Source organism: Clarias gariepinus, chromosome 6, assembly GCF_024256425.1.
Source record: "Clarias gariepinus isolate MV-2021 ecotype Netherlands chromosome 6, CGAR_prim_01v2, whole genome shotgun sequence".
NCBI lineage: Eukaryota > Metazoa > Chordata > Actinopteri > Siluriformes > Clariidae > Clarias > Clarias gariepinus.
Genome location: NC_071105.1, coordinates 16,256,583 through 16,273,377, shown reverse-complemented (window position 1 = coordinate 16,273,377; position 16,795 = coordinate 16,256,583). Strand labels below are relative to the sequence as shown.

The window sequence follows — 16,795 nt, the reverse complement described above, 5'->3', positions numbered from 1 at the left end:
AAATCAGTCCAATATGTAGTTGAAGCCAATTAAATTTCATCTGCAGTCAATAATTAAAGTCAATTCATTTGATCTCAAACTTTAATTTCAAATTTTACTAATGTTGTTTCATTCCTCGGCCGATATAAGAAATTTATCCAGCATTACCATTTACCGCAGACTGTCTTTTTTCCATACACACTCATTTACACTTCATCAGTAGAGCAATCAACCAACCTGTATGTTTCTGGGAGATAGGAGGAATCTGGAGGAAATCAATGCACACACAAGAAAAATGTGTGAAATGTCACACAAGGGGTAACCTGAGCTCAGTATGAAACCGAAAATGAGTGAACCAGCTGAGAGTGAGTCTGCATGCTTACTTTAACCTACTGTAGTCACAAGCTGGGATATGTGAAGAAAAAACTTGCTGTAACGTATGTGACTAATAAAGGAGTCTTCTTATTCTTCTCCATATTATATTATATTTAGTGCTGTAAATGGATGACAAATTTTGCATGGGGTGTGGCAACTTACCGACAGTGGGGCTCGAACCCAGATCATCAGATACAAAAACTCACAACCTAGAGCCGTATTCACCTGAGCCACCACTCCTGCCTCTTACATCTAAGTATCTTAGAGGTAGTTCAAGCATACAGTTTGGTTTTATCCACACGTTCATCTAAAAGCTTTTCATTATGAAACTTGCTGTCCAGATATTTCCTCACTCATCTTATTATCCGCATTAAACGTGCCATTATCACACACAAGGTGGGTAAGCACGCTGTGATTATGGAAAGCTATTAGGGTTAAACTCACTTATATGATTAATTAAAAAAAAATTCACACAAATTAATCACATGTTTTAATGGGTTAATATGGACAGCCCTAATTTATTTATTTATCAAATTTGGATGGGATGAAAATACTTGGTTTATCATTCAACTTGTCCTAAACAGTGACAAATCATTTCAGGACCTGGATTTGGAGTGTGGACGTTTATTTCAGCGAGGATTAGTCCACAAAAGCAGGAGGAGGAGGAGGAGTAAGTAGGCGTTAATCGATACAGTCAGCAGGAGTGTGGCATTCTGATGGGTGGGAGTATGTCATACTGATGAGTTTCTGGCTAAGCTGAGAGCTGAGACAAGATGGGAGTGCACGTTACTTGGCCCTGAATCCCCGGAGTTAATGTTGTGCACCTTGCAAAGCTTTAATAGGGAGTCCAGAGCATATCAATTCAGCAGAATTTTGACTACAACCATAAGAGAGCTGAGCTGGTCATGCTTCTGCAGTTTTTGGGCCATTCTCTCTCTCTCTCTCTCTCTCTCTCTTTCTCTCTCTCACACACACACACACACACACACACACACAATATGACTGAAAGATTGTGGACACATAGCTATTACACAAGTAAATGCTTTATGAATATCCCATTACAGATTATATTATAATAAGTATAATAATTTTTTTTTTAGAATAAGGAGTGTAATGCAGGTTACAAACAGTTATACATACAGATTTTTCCAGTCGATGCTGTGTAAACCCACTTCTCCATCCACCCTGATACTCCTTAGATAAATCTTACCCAGAAGACTTAAGCGGTTTGTAGTTTTTGCAAAAGCTGTGGTATATTTTTAAGCAATACATCAATTATAGAGCATTTAGAATTTGTTGTCTGAAGTTGCTTAAACAACTGACAACAAATTGTGAATCGATTCTAAATCAACAACTGATTTATCGTTTCAATTAAACACAAGATCACTTAAATCACATAATTGATTTAAATGCACAGCTCGAACTATAATATCATTAATTACACTAATATGAGATTGGGGACAGAGCCTTCAATTAGACAGGTCCTTTGGAAGATTATTGCATTTTAGACTCTGTCACGTCTTGTCATTGTTAGTGTAAGAAAGTACAGTATATTGAAATTGAGTCTAATCAAAGTGCAGCATTGACTGGATGTGTTTTTATATCTACAGTATACTCTGATCATCTGCACTGTATCTATACAGCTAGGGCTTATGCTTACCCTGAGTACTGTATTTACAGTATGAACCTAGATAATGGGGTTATATTCCTGTACATACAGCATGAATGCAGAAACAATCTGGCAGTAGGAGGGAAGGAAAAAACGTACATGAACTCAACACTTGAAATGACAGGCTTCAGGAAACAATAATACGCCTACAAACTGACATCAATGATGTGGCAGTTTTTCTTGCATTAACGGCAACCCAAAGACTGTGTGAAAGGCGATGATCATCAGCTGTCAGAGTACCTGCTATTTAGCACCTCCGAATATTTAAATTCAGTGAACTTACTGTAATTCTAACTAAATTTGGCAGGTTTGACAGTTTTAGGTTTCATAAAATTATAGATTGCTCTGGGGATGTCTTTAGCTCTATGTTCTAAACACAGACAGAGAGAGCGAGAAAGAGAGAGAGAGAGAGATGGATTCACATAAAACATGCAAACATGTGGTACCCTAATGGATAGCTGAAATCACACTCACTTACACTCACTGGAATGTGCATGTGTCGTGTATATAGTATCGCTGGGATTGAAGTTGGAGCGCACATAAACTGTGTTTTGTTCTCCTGTGTCTTTGTAGGTTCCCCAGGTTCCATTCACATTCCAATACATGTCATTATGTAAGCGACTATGCTCGTTTACATAGTAATATGACTCGAATTTACTTTATCTGGACAGAACTGGACCACTTAAGGACTACTCATATCTTTCAATTGCTTTAAAAGTTGTTTAAGAACTGTAACGGCAAATAACCGTAGCAAATAGCTCAGTGATGATTCCTAAAGTATATATGTGTCTATACTGCAGTATATGGAAGCTTGCCAAACCGTGCATTTGGGTTTTCGGATATGTCAGTCATCGTTGCTTTTATACCTTTATATACTTTTATTTTGTAAATTATTACTGCTACCGGAATATGGGAACGATGAGCATATTATCATTATTTTTGGTCGTATATATTCATATTCATATCATATGTATTGTGGTCATAGAACACCTGAAAACAACCAGAAAAAAACATATCATGATTATCTGCGATATTTCTTTGCCCATGTGACCCGTTTTTTCTTAGTCATATATCTTAAAACATAAAAATGGTCTACAATACACACATCTCACAAAAAAAAAAAAAAGATGTCTTGAGGGTACCACCCAGTGAAAAGGTCCAGTTTGGTGCCTTTTTTTCAGGGACTGTATGTCATTGTACAACAAATCAACATGCACTAAAAATAAAAGGTTAAATGGAAACTTGTGCTTATGACTGCATATCACTTGATAAATAATTAATGCATTATCATTGCTATTTTTTTTTATCTTAACCACTAAAGCAGTAAAAGTATCATCTGTATTGTTTTTAGAGAATGTGACCCTGGTGACACTGTCAGATCCCCGTAGTTCAGGAACTGGCCAGAATGTTCAAATAGCTTCAAAAAGTAGTCTAGCAGAAGCTTAGTTTACTTCTCTATTTTGTGTTCATTCATTTATTCATTCATTCTCTATATCGTTTATCCTGTACAACATTACGCAAACACTGGAGCCTACAGTATGCCAGGAGACCTTGGACAGAGGGTGGGGTACACCTTGCAACAGTGCACCAATCCATTACAGGCCCACTATTTAGCCTATTTAGTCTTTGGACTAGAACTAAAATACCCAGAGGAAACCCATCAAGCATGGGGAGAACATGCAAACTGAGCCATGCACAGATCTAAGGTGGGAATCGAACCCTCGACCCCGGAGGTACGAAGCCACAGTGCTTGCCACCCTCAGGTTTTTTTAATTCTTAATTAAACTTTTCAGGCATTCTTAAATTGTCATGCTGTGTTTGTTCTTGTTTGCCCTCTGATGCTGTTGTGACTTGGTGGGATGTTGAACCTGTAGGAGTTTAAAGATTCACATTTTAATCCACTGAACTGTTTATAAAAATTTAGGATACTGCTGTATTGTTACAAACATGGCATTTATGAGGAAATGGGTTGGATGTAATCATGAATGACTTCATGAATCTAACCCTGTCAATCCCAGTACAGGAGGTGTGGCTGTCAATTTTAGTCAAGAATGGAATCATACAGTTTTAAATTGTAATGAATAACATCTGACATCTGATAGAATAGCTCTTGTTATATATGACTATTCAACTCCTGTCTCCCACATTAGGCCTGTGTCAGACCAATTTTCACACCCATTCACAGCATACACACTCATTTCCAGGACATGGAACAACTATCACCTATCACAACACAACACACAGCTATCACTAATTGGTTTAAAGGTATAAAATTACATACATGGCAATAAGAAAGCCATGCCATTTATCTTAATAGGGGACTTTTTATATATATAAAGGGACTCCTCTTGTATTTTAGATATTGTGTCATTATGATTGGCTTTAGTGTCAGATGTCTTCTTGTTCATTTATTTATCGCTTTATCCTAGGGTTATTAAAGATTCCAGTGTATCAAAAACCTATCATGGGTAAACCGATGCAAGGTGAGAATACACTCAAGGTATGTTCATACACACATATTCACACACTCATTTTCACCTATGCAGTTTAGCATTTTCGCATTTCCAAATCATTTACATGCCTAGTAATGGGAGATAGGAGAAACTGGAGGAAAGACACACAGGAAAAGGGAACACTTGCTGCTCCAGATGATCATATTCTGGTGCAATATTGGGGGAAATCAGTATTTTATGTTCATTAAATTTGAACAAAGGTGGAAAAAAGTCCATGCTTTAACAGGTAACTCTAAAACAAAGTATTATCAAGGTCAGGTTATTTGTTTAATACAGTATGTGCTTCCTTTTATACAGAACGTCACAGGCCAGTGAAGGTCTGTGAATCCATAATCCAGGTCTGTGAATTTAATTAGCCTTTGGTTATGCAGTACATGTAGATTTTTAGTGTTCAACAGCTAATTAATACACCAGGCAATGAGCTGCGGAGGCTCAGAGCTACAAAAAGTATACATTGAGCAGCCTCGGAACAAACTCACCCAAATACTATTTCTGTTGTTCGGTGGTAGGTGCACTCATGACTAATTAGTGAAAATTCTTGATTCTCTATTCCACTAATAGTTTAAAAATGCATGGGATGGAAAAAAGAAATCTCAGTGTGAATTAAAATAGGAATAGACCTTGTTTAATCTTAATTATCTGTAAGATTCAGTATTTGACACAAAGCAATAAATCAAGCTTGCATCGGTATGTATTTGGCTCCTACACTTAAACCCTTATCATTACACGCTAACTTTTCTTTAATTATGTTCATTCATTGGACAGATGTTTTTATCCTTAAGGACAACGACGTTAGGCTACTATGACTGCGCTTTACCCAGCTGACCAGACACACACGAAACCCAGCAGGATGCGGTTCTGAGCCATTCTCCACTGATCAGCCATCATATCAGTCATCTCATTAGTGTCCCGCCTCTCATATCAACATCCTAACTGATTACAGTGAAAAATGCCTACACCCGCTTTAATTAATTCATAACAGTAAAACAACTCCGACAGCAAATAAAATTTAACTTGCTGCAATTAAGCATCGTTTTAATTGGCTCAAACACTCGAATCTCCTAAAAATAATCTGACACCTTACAGCTTTTGGGCATGTTTGACAAGAGAAGATAATGATCGCATTTTCTCCCACATGTGAGGTTATGCTTTGAATAATTTTATTACTTACTGGTAATGTTGATTTATTTGATGAATTTCAATGTTATTCAGGTTAGCCATTCAACACCTTCACACAGAAACAACTCTAAATCATTAGAAACTTCACTGTAGCCAATTGAAAATGTAAATAGTTGTGTGGGATTATTTTTTTTTACATAACATCTGAAGATTCTTTATATTATTATTGCTGACTGCACTATTACAGTTATTCTTTCCTGTCCTTATATTAAGAAAGAAGGGTTGAAGTACAGACATAATTTCAGACAATTTGAGGAAAAGCAATCAATAATCAATAATTTTATGAATCTATAAATGATGTTGGTTTAAATCTAAACCTTTGCTAAAACTATTTATCATTCAAGGTATCTTTTAATTATGCAAATAAAATGTTTAAATAAAAACAAAACAGGCACTAAGGCATAGTGGTTAGCCCTGTGTCCTTGTACCTAGGGGGGTTTCCTCTGGGTGACATGCAGATTAGGCTAAGTGGGGTTTCCAAAAACCTCATAGTGTGCAAGTGTGTGTGTGCATATGTGCCGCGTGATGGATTGGCATCTAGGGGTACCCTGCCTTATGCCCCAAGTCCCCTGGGATAGGTTCCAGGAGTAAAAACAAACATATAAAGCAACAGGACACCATCTGTCTGTCCATGCATACATATAGACTAATACCTATATATTTTCAAATCCTACTAACGCCGTTGTTGCTAATGCTTTTTTTTTTTTATCTGGATTGAATTCTGAAGTTTAACTATTGAAACAGCAGTCACATCGATCCAAAAATATATTTGTTTCACACTATTTTTCTGCTCATTAAAACCCTAATGTGAGAGACACTGATGTATATGCTAAGGAAGGCAATTATTCTCCGATACTGTGATGGTCCCAGCATGAGACCCTCCAGAGAACGGAAGGCTTTTGATCGGAAACCTACCGCTGTGTGTGTATGTGTGTGTGGTCCCTCAGATCATTAAAAAAGACATGCCACAAGAGAAGACAAGAAAAAAAAAACGTAAAAAAAAAAAAAAAAAAAAACAGCACATCTGAAATGACTGTTTTGCATGTGGTCATTGAGGGCCAGTGGATGAATATGGATTAGCTTCTTGTTCTCACTTGAGTGTTTTTCCAGTGAAGAAGACAAGCTCCTACCTGCGGAGCTGAAATTGCTTAATAAATGACATGCTGTCCCATATCTCAGCCTAATTCTCAGATAAGATTCAAAGGTAGTTTCTTATAAATGAATCCAGCACAAAAACTAAACTAAAATAAAGTAAGAATAGAACATGCTGCTGAAGTGGTGTCCATGTGTGCCAAGTCTGCCACCGCAATTACTACTAATGATGATAATCTTAGGGAGGCACAGTGGCTCAGCGGTTAGCACTGTTGCCTCGTGACCCTACACAAAATAAGCGGTATGGGCAGCAAATGAATAAATAATAATTATCATCATTATCATTTTGTATGTTTCTTATTTGTGTAGCAATTTGCATTTTGGGTTTCAAATTTTACCAGACATGGATTTAAAAGCAGATATTAAGTTATCTTTCCTAATGTTCTCCGAAATACTACTCCAGAGTGTACAGAAAACATCTTTCCCTGGTTGAGCTTCTACTGATCCTTGGGATTAACAATCTGTCTCAGCTGAGTGAAGTGCTCGGGTGGGCTATACTGTTTCAGGAGATCAGCGAGATAGGGCATTCAGGCCTTTAAATGTCATGAGCGGGAATGTAATAGACATCCGGTGCAGCATGAATAAGCCTGAGGTAACATGCTCTGTTTTTCCTCCATGGTTTCAGCCTTTCAGAATTTGTGCCTTTGGTCAACAAAAATAATTCTAAGCGTCTCTAAAATGAGGCTTTGGGACCTTATGATCATAGCAGTTTGAGTTATCTGACAAAAGTCATCTGGTATTTGTTTTTATTTTGAACTAAAGCATTATGCTGGTTATAAGCATATAGGCACCAATCTGGCAGCAACGCTGACATACAACCTTCAGCCCAACGCAGCATCTGCATATCAATGTCTATGGAAAATACATGTAGATGGAACCAGGGCTGCTGTCCTTTTATCCCATGCAGTAAAAGTCTGAGAGGTCCTTAGGAACTGAAAGATGACTGTAGCCACATCAAAGCTGAAGCAGACCAGAAGATTGAGTCTCTCACAACAATGTGAACTAATTTTTTCTGTTGGTTTGTTTCATACACTCACTCATCTCTACAGCACTTATCCCGTACAGGTACACAAGAGGCCTAAAGCTTGGACTCAGGGGACTAGGGGTGAATAGTTTGGGGACAAATCCATTGCAGGACATAGGCACACACACACACACACACACACACACACACACACACACTATAGGTAATTTGCACAGAACAATCAGCCTAATCTGCAATCTTTAGACTGTACAAGGAAACTGGATTATCTGGAGGAAATCCACCAAGCAAGGGGAGAACATGTACTGTAAACTATGCACAAACAAACACGAGATGGGACGACCAAAATGGTGCAAGGCCACAATGCTAACTGCTACGCCACCCTGCAGCATTAAAGCATAAAAAGTACGGTGCCAGAGTCTTGATTTCTTTATATTTTGGCTCAGAAGGGAAAACTTTCTTTTATTTTTTATGTAGTCTCGAGGAAAAGTTCTCCAGACATCCTCAAGGACTTTTTTTGGCTCATGTTTTTGGCAAGCTTTTGGCTTTCATTTTTAGTCCAATCCCTTTACCTGACCAGTTTCAGAGGATTTTTTTGTCTTTTTTTTTTTTGTTAAGCAAAACAGTGACCTATAAATCATTCAAGCATAAACATTTAACTTAATGCATGAACAAGTGAGAAACAGGTACAGATGACCAGGCTGGTTATTGATTAGTATACTGTTGATGTGGAATGCTGAGCGGTTAGAACAGATGAACAGATGAAAGGGGAAATGAGGTTGCTGCTGAGGTTGTTACATAAATAACAGTTTATGAAAGTTGCTTCTTTAGGCATTTTCTTCTTTTAATGTACATAATTTATTTTATTGACAACTGTATTTCATGTATAAGTATATATTTTTATCCACTTACCCTATTTCAAAACACCTTTAAAGTAGAAAGTAATATAAAAACTACTGCCTAAAGATTCTACATCAGTTTAATAACTACTTACAATGCAATAATTAGTGAGTACATAGTAACTAATGTGTAGTAGTAACAAACTAGTAGAGCTGTGCCATTGAATTGATTAAGCAACTTTGGTGGCTAACTCATTCAATTGATTGTTTTTTTGGTTTAGAATCGAATTATTATAATTTTTTTTACAAGCAAATAATTTACAAATGAATTCCTTAAAATTTATGAATTCCTTAAAAATATATCACAGGCTTTGAAAAAAAATGGAAACCATTGATATCTTCTACAGATACCATTCTGGCAATTGTAACACTTCTTATTCCTTTGAGTTAATGGGCAGTTTGTACATCATTTGAAATCGACGAGACATTTAAACAATCGGCAACACAAGTTAAACAACATTTATAAGTTTATTATATACTGTAAGTCATTTTCAATACTTTAAAACCTACAAACTAGCAAAAACAGACATGCCACTAAATACAGCTTCAGGAATTACAATAACCCATCGTTAATAATGCTTGCAAGGTTATAGAATAAATCGGTATTAAATTAAATAAATAAATAACTAAAATCTTAAAGATTCGTTTAAAGTGGAACAACTGACGATAGTGTCACCCAATAGCTGGATCAAGCTCAAATCTTTTATAAACCAGGGCAGCATAACTGGCCTTCAGTCTACTGTAGGGACAGCAGGATGTTTTTTTTCTCTTTTTACTGTTGAAGAGTCCAGTGCCAGCCAAAGGTAGGCATTTTTTAGCTCATGTATACAGAATTACACAGCCAGTGCTCTGCTCGGAATGGATTCAGCTACCATGTGATAACAAATTGCTGGTTTCAGTCACCATGAGTTACTACAACTTTAATGGTTTATTAAGTTACAGCACTATTTTAGGGTTTTACACTTTATAAATGTGAAAGAGGGTTCAAGAGTCGGGGAAGAGGGGAGACACCTCGGAGGGAAGGAATTCACAACACATAATGCATCAGACTTGAGGGCAAGTTGGCGCATGTGTCTCGAATAGTCAAAAGACTAGGGAGAAAGAGAGAGAGAAAGAGAGAGAGAGAGAGAGAAAAAGAGAGAAAACTTGGCAATAGGAAAACAGGGACTCAGTATAATGAAGTCACATTGTATATCCTACAAAGAAATGTTATAATATTCATGGACAAGCAACAATACTGCCCAGAAAAGTCAAATCATTTAAATATATATATATTTTTTTACAGTGAACATAAATTACTACCTACATCACTCTGTGTCATAAAAAGAGATAAAAGGTAACCATAAAAAAACTTCAGAAAGTTTCAGAAGAAATGTGTTTGAAGGTTTTTTTTTTTCTTCCTATAGTTACAACTATAGAGGCTTGTTTGAAAAGTGGGCTTTGATTGGCACACACAATCCTGCAGTTTAGAATAATGCTGTTGAAAGCTTATTGCATTGCGGAGGCTTTTCTCAGAATCCCTCGCATCTGCGTAAATACGCTTTTAGACAAACTACTTTCACTGGAAACACAAGAGGCGTAATTAAATTTGATTTATTTTGAACTCATCTTCAGAGGCTCTGAGTCTGCCATCAAAGTGTGGAAATACGGAGCGGGGTTTTTTCTAAAGGACCACCGAATCATTCCTGGGTTTGATATGCATAAGTAGCATGGTGCAATATTTCAGTGGAATCCTCTGTACGTGTGTGTGTGTATGTGTGTGTGCAGCCACCTTCTAACCAATTGCTGGGAACAGATAGCTTCAACAAAACAACCCAAGCCACATTTCAACAGTAATCAATTACAACATTGCGGTAAACAATAAGAAGGCAAACAGGAGCGGGCCACAAAGCAAACACCACAAAGTGAAGCCTGGATCTGAAAACGAGATTCCTGGACCAAACCCAGACAGCCAACGGTAATGTGCCTTATTTCAACATGAACAAACACACTCTCACAGAAAACCTATCACCCTGCCAGTGCAGGCTGAAGTGCTCGAGCATTGTTGGGGCTCAAAAAGCCAGAGAGGTTAAGCACGTTTCCGAGTACCTGTTCTGTCTCTGTCGGCAACGGTGCCGCTATCGGGATAAAAGGGTTCATTTTCAACACAGTTCACACTGTTTGTCTTGACTGATGGCTGTCTAACCAGTAGCTTGATATATGATAGCCTGGAATGATTATCTCTGAGATAGTAGAGTTAAATCCTATAAAGTGGCCAAACATTTACATCAGTAGACAGAATGCTAATGTTCACTTGTAAGGAAGAAATGAGGGACATTCTTACTCTAAGGCTGATACTTAGCTGAAAAAGCAAGAACAGGTTTGACACAGCAGTCCTAATATGTTTTGCCAGATTCCTTTTATTAACCCCTGCAGGTGTGTTCATAAAGAAGCTGTTCTCTGCCTCGTGACGTTTCAATATCAAGTCTACAAATGTTAATATTTGGTACTAAGTGATTCCTGGTCACTCTTAATATTTGGGATGCACTTGATTTCAGTTCATGGAGCATCACGTTAAAAACAATGTCTGTCCAAGTCAGGATGCTATAGGACAAAAATGAAAATTTCCTGTTAATAGATTACTGTAGTAAGTCCCAACCCTACAGTACTTTAGAGTATGTCTGTTTATGGAGCCTGTAGGAGGGAGTGGCCGTGTCTTGTGGCTTCTGAATTCAATGGGCAAATGCTTTTATTCAAAGTGGCTTACACGTGAAAGAGAATCCAATCCATCTGAGCTCACAACCTTTATTAAAACATAAGCGCTATACATACAGTATATGTGTAGTAATGGTAAGGCTTATTAATATGGTGAAACTTGGAAAACTTCAACTTCTTGTCTAATAAAGACAGAAATAGCAAATAGTCTTTCTATCATATAAGTGGAAGATGAAAGCCAATGTCTTACCACGACGTATTCTAGGTAATATTCTTTTTTTTTTTTTTAAAGGGTTTGTTAAAGAGTAAATAACTGATAAAATTTGGAAATTTATCAATAAAAGTGAGGAATGAAACTTTACTTTAACTTTAAGTCTCTATTTGTCAAATACACATAACAGCAGAGAGAAATTCTTCTCTTTGCATATCCCAGCTTGTTAGGAAGTTGGGGTCAGAGTGCAGAGTCAGCCATGATATAGTGCCTCTGGAGTAGACAGGGTTAAGAGCCTTTGTCAAGGGCCCAATGGTGGCAGCTTGGTGGAGCTGGGGCTTGAACTGCTGACCTTCAGATCAGTAACTCAGAGCATTAAACTACTGAGCTACCACCACACCAAACTTATTTTTTTATGATTCTGCCTATGGTTTCTTTCTTTTATACCAACCCAATAAGCCAACACTGACATTCTTAAAGTTTTTTTACACTGGCATCTAAAAACAGTTGTCGTCTTATAAAAAACAAAGAACAAAAAAAACAAGTAAAAAACGCAGCTTGTCATGTTCCAAAGAAACCGCAAAGTGTAAAATCCTGAATCCTCCGCTGTTATGGAAAAATCTACTGCTTGTTACAAAGCGCACCAGGCACTTCATCCTTAAATGTTAAATCAACACCTTACGGAAATCTTCACCAATTTAAAAATGCAATTTTTCTTCGCTAAATAACAGCATGCTTTTAATCTCTTATTTATTGGGCTTAGGCTTAGACTTCCAAGCCCCTCTGCATGAGTTACTAGAAATAATGAAGTATCAGAATGAGCAAATTCATTTAAACCTGTTATGTGTCTCGCAGCTAGTCGGAGCTGGCATCAGAGGAAATGAATCATCACCTCCTGACGAATCAGATTCAAGTCTTCAACAGTGCTACGGAACGAGCAGTTTTATAACATGTAATCTTTTCTTTATTGGTCACTGATGTCTGGATGATTTTTGCCACATCAACTGTCCTTAACTAACCCATACTATGTGCACTTTTGGTTTATTGAGGCAGTATAAATAGACAGATTTCTAAGCTTAAAGGGAACACTGGTTATATAAATCATTCACCAACACTGTGCTTGAGAGAGAAGTCAATACTGGTGTCTCAAAAAGCCCAGGAAGGTCATGACCTCTAGTGACAGCCTTGACTGCCTTTATGGGCTCAAACAGTAAGAAAGGGCAAGGAGGAGAAGAAGGGGTTATACAAGTCCGACCCTAAACCTGCCCTTTTTTTTGCTTTGCCCACCCACACTAACACATCTTACTGCTCCGCTCTGTCTTTTCACCCGCCCATTCCATTGCTATGAATAAGAGCAACCTGCATGTGTGGGGTGTGGGGACATGAGAGACAGAGACAGAGACATAGACAAAGAGGAGGAAAGACAGTGAGAGGAGGGGGAGGAAGAAAGAGAGAGAGAGAGAGAGAGAGAGAGAGAGAGAGACTCCTAAATGGTGAGTGCAGGTCTGCAGGATTAGGAGAGACAAAGACGTAGTTGAAAGACATAAGCCTCTGTGAAATGGAATCACTCCCCGGAGATGGAGGGTCTCTTTCCTATACACACTCCTGTTCATACACAGTCATGCACAGCAGCACCAGTCACATGGACACACACACACTTTCACAGTGACTTCTTCCCAAAAGACTTTTTTTTTTTGAGTACACAATCAGAGCGCTTCAAGCTGATTCTAACAGGAGGAAAAATAATTATAAAAAACAGAAATAGTATTCACTGTACTTATTATTAATATCTTATTGTATTGTAAACTCATTTCATTAAAATATATGTTAAGACATTTTTAACTGGAATTAATTAATAATTAATTAGGTAATTAATAATAATAGGTCATTTTGATCACCACATACATCTGCGTTTTGTATTTTTTGTTTATACGTCTAACTTTTTTTTCTTTGATCCCTATTCATTATGTTTTATATCTTTAAACTTTATAACCTGAAATATGTCCTTGCATTCATTATATTTCTATTCACCAGTAATAACAAGCACCTCATAGTAACTATGCTGACAAAAAAATACAAATACAAATATCAATTAAAAATGAGTATTAGTAGAATTACTGAAACTTGTTAACACCTACAGCAAGAATACACTTTGTATGTATTATTACTGATGTAAAATCCAGTGATCAATCCTATCAACTAATAGTGTTCTGTGAAAGTCTAAGATTTAAATGATATTAACCAAAACTAGTCAATGAGTTTGAAATATTAAATGACACTACATTTACATTTATTCATTACACAGAAGCAGGACAATGCATGATGCGATTGCTATTTATTTATTTAGTAACAGCAAATGCGAGTTACGCGGATGTGTGAAATCACATGAAGGAATCTTTCAAAAGTTTAAGGATTACCGAGTAAAATCGATTCATCATTTAAAGAAGCCTCAGATGCAGAAGACACTCTGTCGGAATACCCTGATTCTATTGATAACTTTTACAGTTGCAAATAAAAAATCATAGAAAACTCCTGAACACGTATGTGTTTCCATGGCGGTTTGTTTATTTAAGGAGCAAAAGCGACCACAAGCCACAAAACCCCAAAAGCAAAAGAGGCTCCTTCCCCACCGCAAGTCACACCATTTCATTTTGGAGACAATAAAAACGACCTGAGACATCTCTGCACGTCAGAATGTGGCGGCCAGACAAAGCTGAAAGGACGGGAAAGTGGTCTGCTAAACAATTCAGCTTGAAAAGTGTCAAGAAATGATAAGAAATCAGAGAAAGAACGAAAAGGTCAGAAATGTGAAAGACCAGAGCGGTAAAAGGTTCAGCACTTACGCTGTGGAAGAAAGAATACATCAGGAAAAACTTTTTTTTAAGAAAAAAAAGGAAAAGAAAAACATTATTTCCACAACCTCATCAGTATAAAAGCGACACTTCCAAAAAATGTACATTTAACCCATGCTGTTAATTTACCTAAATCTACAAGTAACAGAAAAAGTGAACTTTAGCTTTATTGGAGGAAGACGACCTTACACCAGAGCAAGCCCTCTGGCCAAGTCATTTCTCCTTAGTGACGATAAAACAACCAGAGATTTTTTTGAACTCAAGAACACTGAGGCAAAGGTGAAAGATATACTGCTGAAAGGATGGGAAAGTCATCTATAAACAATTCTGCTTTAAAAGTGATCCCAAAAAACCCCCACAAAAGACAGAAGGGAAGCAAAAGAGAGAAAAAGTTTAAACTATTTACCAGATATCTTAATGTGAACCTACGTATGCACTTACCATGTGAAAGAGAGGGAAAAAACGCCAAGGTAAATCAAAACCACAAATCCTTAAAAATGAAGAAAGCCGTGAAACGGTACTTTTCCCCCAAAATGAAAAGGTAAAATCCAGCTTGGTGAAGAGAAACAGCTTCAGGTGGTCAGTCTCTGAATGACTGTTCCGATCAAATCCACCTGCTTGACACGCTGAGGGTGTGTGTGTGTGTGTGTCTGCGTGAGAGAAAGTGTGTCTCGAGGGAGAGGCGTGAGCTTTCTGACACTGGGAACGAGGCCAATCCTTCCTCTCCCACTCGCTCTCTCTTTCTCTCTCTCTCAGGTGTTGAGTTACAACAAGCCCCCAAGGGGCCGGATTTACACTCCTTAACCAATCAGAGAACAGAAAAGCCCAGTCCTGTCCCTGTACAGGTAAGCGTAAAGGGGATGAGTTACTGAAACTTAGGAGGCTTTTTTTTCTTTCTTTTTTTTTTTTCGAGACGAAGCAGACAGACAGACTGCCAGCAGAACAGTCATAAAGATAATAGAGATAAAAGAGGGTGTGCGTGTTAACTCAATGTAACGTGATGTTCAAAGTAATGTTCAGTGCTAATCGATATTTCTGTCTTATACATATATTTTAAAAGAAACTACTCAGAAAGGGGTGTTCAAGTCAAACTGAGATTCGGCAGAATAAAAGAACAGTTATAAGAGTTAAAAACTCTCTTAATTTCTCTATTATAATCCCCTGCTACAATAATGCACTTATCCCAGATTTTTATTAGTCTTAAGGTAGAAAGTTTTCTCACTATGCTGGAGCCATGATTGGACTGCCTGCTTTACATCTGCAACACTAACCTCTTAGAATCTCCTTTAATGGCCCAAACATGTGGAAATGGCTTGGCGCATAGTCAGGACTGTACAGGGAATGTTTCAATAACTCCCGGTAACGTGCACGTGGTGTTTGTGAATGATCGTGTGTACAGATCCCAAGGACAGATGTAACTCTTCTACAAGGCATCAACAAATAATCTGTCATTTTTAAAGGATCAAGCTGAGTGTTCACGAGAACAGCTGCCATTGTCCCCGAGCTACCTTGACCGGCATCATCGTTCAGGGACGTACGGCCTACTTTAAAACAGGTGCACCGTTCAAATGTTTTACTGCGGCTAAGAGTCTAATCATCATACGTGTGCTTGAAGTCTTCTGTAAATGTCAATTGGTTCTATGCCTTCATTTATAAGGAAATTTCATCACAAGTCCCAGTTTGACTTGAATGCCCCTCGTATAACCTTTCTATCTGAAAGGTATAACAATTCCGTCTGAACTGCTTCTGATCAGGAACAATCATATACATAGGCATCCCATTTCAGGTTTTACCCCAACGCCTCATTTTTGACCAAGACAATTTGCTTTTCAAAATCCAATTTTCTTTCTCAACTGCTTGCAAAGTATGCTTTTTGCCTCCTGATTTTCAAAATCCTTTTTTTCCAGTTAATTTACATGTATACTGTTTGCTCTTAAATAAGAACAATAATAAGAATAGAAAAAAATACCATTATTAAATAATATAACAATTAATAAAAACTATTTTGTTGTTGTCATGGCACATTTTGTATTAGATTTATGATTAGAACTGCTATTAGTAATACATCCAAAATTACCTGCTGGGAGCACACATTGCACACAAAAATATCATTTACAAATGGACTTTGCACGTAAGATAAAACACACCTTAATTCATTGTAAATCACCTGCAACACACCCATTTTTTGTGCACACAATCTACCGCACAGTACACATGCTCACTATTTTATGTCAATCAACCAAGCAACCAATCAATCAATCAAAGTTACAGTTTACAGAGATATCACGCA

The 16,795-nt window shown here is 37.4% G+C and overlaps 1 protein-coding gene across 4 annotated transcripts in view; it reads right to left on the bottom strand.

Moving 5' to 3' along the window:
• ptprfa (protein tyrosine phosphatase receptor type Fa) overlaps positions 1–16,795 on the bottom strand; it is a 244,962-nt gene that overhangs the window by 167,924 nt on the left and 60,243 nt on the right. The window contains exon 1 of one of the 4 annotated variants that reach the window (XM_053499334.1): positions 14,947–15,440. The exons of the other annotated variants lie outside the window; for them this stretch is intronic. The gene's annotated coding sequence lies outside the window, so the exon portion shown is untranslated. Of the gene's footprint in view, positions 1–14,946; positions 15,441–16,795 lie in introns of those variants that run through there. 4 annotated transcript variants of the gene reach the window in all.